We start from the raw sequence: 6,097 nt of genomic DNA, 5'->3' as shown, positions 1-6,097 counted from the left end.
ATATATATTGATTGATACATGTACACACACATATATATTCATATACATTTCCATATACTCATACACTTATGTACTTATACATACATATATGTATGTGTATTTGTCAGGTTTATCGTATGTTACTAATAACATGTAATTCCGCAGAATTTATCACATTTTCTCTCTGTCATTGAGTAACCCTAACCCTAACTGTTCCACTTGGGCAAAGGTAGTGGATTTTGCTAGACACCTTACAGTAACATGTCAATGGGTAGATGGACTCAGTAGAGTCAACAGCCATCATTAATCTTTGGCCATCTCTCTAGGCTCAGGAAAATCTGATTCTAACACCCGTGACTCTGTTTGCAACCAGCGATGTTATATGGACAGTGGAATTTGCCCTTGAAAGAGAGCTTGGCCTTTCCTTTCATTAAGAACCCTCAAATACAGGTGTTACTTGATTTTTTAACATTTCTGTTATGTGTTGCATATGATGGGTTAGTGTAGAGAAAGGTAAAATATTCAGTGAAAGGTTCAATGGTGGAATGAAGGCGTGTGTCACTATGGGTGGCAAGCTACCTTAACACCTGCTGCAAGAGGCACTTGTCTAGGCCATGTCTGTGCTGCTCATGTTTAAGGGATCGTTAAGCAATGGCATTGATCAAATTCAGGTTGCAGCACCTGTGTGTGTGTGTGTGCGTATGTATATAAAGCTATTTATAAGGGTATGTATATATATATAAAAGGGTGTGTGGTAAGTAGCTTGCTTACCAACCACATGTTTCTGGGTTCAATCCAACTGTGTAGCACCTTGGGCAAGTGTCTTGTGAGTGGTAGACGGAAACTGAAAGAAGCCCATCGTATATATGTATATATATATATATATGTATATATATATGTGTGTGTGTGTGTGTATCTGTTTTTGTCCTCCCTCACATCACTTGACAACTGATGCTGGTGTGTTTAGGTCCCCGTAACTTAGTGGTTCGGCAAAAAAGACCTAATGAATAAGTCCTGGGGTCGATTTGATTTGACTAAAGGCGGTGCTCCAGCATGGCTGCAGTCAAATGACTGAAACAAGTAAAAGAATATATATATATATAAGGGTATATATATATGTATATAGAAGTGTCTATATAAATATGTATATATGTATGTATATAGAAGTGTCTATATAAATATGTACATATGTATGTATATAGAAGTGTCTATATAAATATGTATATGTAGATATGTTTGTATATGTGCATGTGTAAGTATCACATATTTATACAAATTTGTGTGTGTGTCTATGTATGTGTTTGTATTTGTATATGTGTGCATGTATTTCTATGCTTCTTTCTATGTGTATACATTCATATAACCGTGTCTGTATGTTGTCGGTCACGGGTTGATATGTCACTAACTGTATGACCTTGGCATAGTTGGATAGCTAGAGGAGTGGCTGCTTAAGTTAAGTAAGGTAAAAGCAAGGCTGTTGCAGCCAGTGGTACTGTGTGCATGTGTGTGTTTTAGACATAAATTCATAACAGAATGTCTCATAGAAATGTAATAGTGTCACTATTAGTTTCTGATGGCTGTGTTAGATATACCCGTAGTCACTCTCACCAGCTATGTTGATAATACAAACGTATAATATGCACTTAAGAAACCTAAAGATAATGTAAAACTACAGTAAGTCCTGAAGTAAATAAAATGTTATTCAATGCTGGGAAATTTCATATACTCCTCTGTAACCCATGTAGAAATTGTAATTAGAATATATAAAACCAGTGTTTATTGCAATCCTGGTGTGTGGTCTGGGAATTAGCATAAATAATGGTGCATCATTCTGTGTACATGTTACTAAGATAGCAACAATGTGCTGGTGACACTTTGGTTTCTGGAATCAGTCATAACAAAAAAGAAGAAAATGAAACTGTGGTGGTTCTGTGAAAAACATTTATTTTCAGTCATATTTTCACAGTTGTAATTGCCAAGTATATTCAAACTAACAGTAGAGATTGAAGCATTCCAGTGCTGTTATACCAAGAATTTTGCCTTAGTGCAATAGATCAGCTACTGGTAGCACTAAAAGAACTGTGGTTCTGCTCCCTGGAAAGAAGTCACAAAAGATATGCAATGATATATATATATATAGGCGTAGGAGTGGCTGTGTGGTAAGTAGCTTGCTTACCAACCACATGGTTCCGGGTTCAGTCCCTCTGCGTGGCACCTTGGGCAAGTGTCTTCTGCTATAGCCTCGGGCCGACCAAAGCCTTGTGAGTGGATTTGGTAGACGGAAACTGAAAGAAGCCTGTCGTATATATGTATATATATATGTATATGTGTGTGTGTTTGTGTGTCTGTGTTTGTCCCCACAACATCGCTTGACAACCGATGCTGGTGTGTTTACGTCCCCGAAACTTAGCGGTTTGGCAAAAGAGACCGATAGAATAAGTACTAGGCTTACAAAGAATAAGTCCTGGGGTCGATTTGCTCGACTAAGGGCGGTGCTCCAGCATGGCCACAGTCAAAATGACTGAAACAAGTAAAAGAGTAAAGAGTATATAATGTGGGAGATCCTGGAGGGTCCTGCACATAACTTTGGGAGTGAAAGTTATTCCAATCTCTGAGCTAGACACCACTGCATAGTATGAAGGTCCAACCCCCTCGATCTAGAGCAGTGGTTCTCAAAGTTGGTAGTACTTACCCCTTGGGGGCAGTGGAAAGAGCTAGCAGGGTGTCGAAGAAAAGTGAGATGATAACGGGGTGGTCTAAATGGGGTGATTAGATGTAAAAAAAGAATGTAAATTGGTTAATTACGTTTTCTGAAATACAATTGTTTTGAATTTGATGCAGAAAGTGGTCTATATTTGTAGTGGGCAGGGTGAGGGGGCGCTAGGAATGTGGCCTGGGTGCCAAGGTGTCACAAGCTTGAAAAAATTTGGGAACTGCTGACCTTGAGTAATGATACAATACTGTAACAGTTTAGCATTCAAGGGCTCACAGATGTTTTTCAATACCTTTCCAAAATCTTCAAAGATCGATGAGGCATAGATGTGGTTGTATTAAAAAAAAGCAAAAACATTCACAGAAAAGACCCAAATACCAGATGAACCCACTTTATAGCAAGAAACATAAACGAGAACACTGCTATCCAACTCCTTCATTCACCAAGACCCTAAATGAAAATGGGTCATAGAAATGAAATGAAATATACTAATCACTAATGGTTATGCTCCAGCACGGCCACAACCCCCCCTCTCTCTCTCTCTCTATATATATATATATATATATATATATATATATATAATCTGTGTGCGTATATATATATATGTAGATGTATGTACACTTACGTATATATTATTAATATATTCATCTATATCATCATGTTTTTACAAATGAATTTATAAATGTATGTGAATGTGTGTGTATATATATATATATAAATACACACAGACACATACGTTTGTTAATTTGTTTTGAAATCGTGTGTTGAAACAGATATCGTTATATTTCGGGACGGTCATTTGTTTTTCTCACCAAATTAACACACGCACTATATATTCATTCGTTCTCTACTTGTTTGTTATTGTTCCTATTTTATGTCTATGTCTGGAAATCTTTCGTCACACTTCCTGTGACCTCTTTAGCGACTCTCCATCCCATGTGTCTCATCCTCCAAAGACCGAAAAAAACAGAACAGGAGACACGTGTAAACACGTGAAAAGCGAATTTATAGTGCATGTGTTTATTTGACAAGAAAAAAAAAGAAAAATGACCATCCCGAAATATAAACAGTATTTATGAAAGAGACAGGTTTCTATTAGAGGCCCATGGAGCCGAATCGAACTGTTTTAAATACTACATGTAACTCCTAGTAAATAAATATGTTGAGTACCTTTTTCTTTTGTTTGTCCACTCGCTCGTGTGTATATATATATATATGAACGTAAGTGTAGATTTGCTTTTACACACAAATACACACACACAAGGACTTCTTCAGTTTTATAAATCTTTACTATTTAAAGTAGTAAAATAGAAAATTTCTTTTCTTGTTGCATCATCCTTCTTTTTTCTTCGTACTCTTTTGCAACTGATATCCCTGCTCTATTTAGAATGAATTAATTGTGAAGTAAAATCGATACTCGATATTAAAGTTCCATTTACCGTAAGTGTGGCACACGTCAGGAATTTTATTAGTGTTTTGCCTTAATTCTATTTAAATACACAGCCTTTTTTTCAGTTAATTGTGAAAATAATTAAATATTAAAAATAACACGATCGCTATTAACCCTGGCATTTGGTACATAAATTGGTTTCAAATTTTGGCTCAGGGCCAGCAAGTTCGGGGACGGGTGTAAGTCGATTACACCGACCCCAGTCCTCAACTGGTAGTTTCTTTATCGACACCGCAGAGATGAAAGGCAAAGTCGACCTCGGTAGAATTCGAACTCAGAACGTAAAGACGGACGAAATGCTGCTAAGCATTTTCTCCGGCGTGCTTACAATTCCACTAGTTCGCCGCCCTATTTGGTACATAAAATTGGCTAGCAATTTTGGTAGATTTTAATTTAGAATCACTTTAATGCAGGAAGTTTGTATCATAGAACCAGGGGCGGTTTCAGGTGGGTTGGTATCAGAAAGGGCTTACGTGGGGTTCAAATTTGAGAAGATGAAAGAGAGAAAGAGGGGTAAAAAGGGTATTCGTAATAATTATTCTTCTCAATTAGTATTCTATTGGTGGCAGAAACCTGATCAAAGTTCATTTCATTTCACATACATAAGGGGAATAATGTAGTTGCGAAATTTTAAGTGAAGATTAAATCTGGTAAAAAAATAAATAATAATTTTTAACCACCATCCCCCCCAAAACCCCAAGAAATTTTATATCAAATGTCCTAACGATTTTCTCTTCTTACTGTCAATGCCCTTTCTGTACTTAGTAAAAATCATGCATGTCCCCCAAAATACTGTCCCGACGCTTATAAAGTTGTGGCCTTGTGTCTGAGAAACGCTTATTATTGTCAGAGTTAAATGATTATGATTTCATGACTATTTGTTCCTTAAAGATTAATTTTTGTGTGTGCGTGTACACAAACACACAGGGAGAGAGAGATAGATAGATAGATAGAGAGAGATAGAGAGAGATAGAGAGAGAGAGAGAGGTGGGGGTTAAATTAAAGTGTGGACTTTGTGAGTATTTCTCATTTTCCTGTCCTCTATACAATTTCTACTTATCTTCTGTTCATTATCAAATTCAGTCTTGGTACACGCCCCAATCATCTATTTTAATATTCTCTTCAGTAGCGACAGGGCATGCTAGCGAGACGAGCACACGTGGTTGCGATAAATCAGTTCTCCGAAAATTGTTTGAATATGTAAATGTAAAACATTTGCATTTCTTAGATTTCTGGTTCACAATTAAGTACATCTTGTTTCCTTAAATCCTTACATATGTTTGTTTGGCTTTTGAGCGTGTTTTGTTCGGGGGGTTTTTTCTATTTTTTTCTTATTTTTTTTTTCTATAAGCGGTAATAAGTTATCTTTTGAAGTTAATTTGACAATAAAAATCTTTGGACAACCATTTGGTGTTTGAATGATTAACGATTGAATGATCCATATTTCCTATAGTAATTGTAGAATGAAGTAGATGTGGAGACAGCGCTGACGAAACGATCTCTGAAAGTCTTCTTGGTGGGTGACACGCCTTCTCAACCGTCAAAATCATTCTCCCCCTTGTTTATTGGTCCATCGGTTATATTATATAAAAAAAAAAGAACAGAAAAAGAAAGAAAAAAGTATGAATACAAAGACCTTTTTTTGTAGACACATACACAAACACACATACGCACCCACATATACAAACACATACACACACTACACGCGCGCGTACACACACACCCCGCTCCACTCGTAGAATCTTAGCGTAATAATTGTTTTATATACGTGACGTGTGTGTGTGTGTATATAAATAAACGCACTTAAATATATAAAATCCATGTGTAAAACCTATGCACCATCATTACCATCATCACCCCCACCCCCACTACCACCACCAATGCCAACCACCACCACCACCACCACCATCGTCATCATCATCGTTATTATTATTACCTCAGAAATCAGTATTAAG

The 6,097-nt window shown here is 36.7% G+C and overlaps 1 protein-coding gene across 2 annotated transcripts in view; it reads left to right on the top strand.

Annotated features, from left to right (window-relative positions):
- LOC115210703 (core-binding factor subunit beta) overlaps nucleotides 1-6,097 on the top strand; it is a 30,532-nt gene that overhangs the window by 11,985 nt on the left and 12,450 nt on the right. The window lies entirely within an intron of this gene.

Source organism: Octopus sinensis, linkage group LG4 (assembly GCF_006345805.1).
Source record: "Octopus sinensis linkage group LG4, ASM634580v1, whole genome shotgun sequence".
Taxonomy (NCBI): domain Eukaryota; kingdom Metazoa; phylum Mollusca; class Cephalopoda; order Octopoda; family Octopodidae; genus Octopus; species Octopus sinensis.
This window is presented reverse-complemented; position numbering and strand designations above follow the sequence as displayed.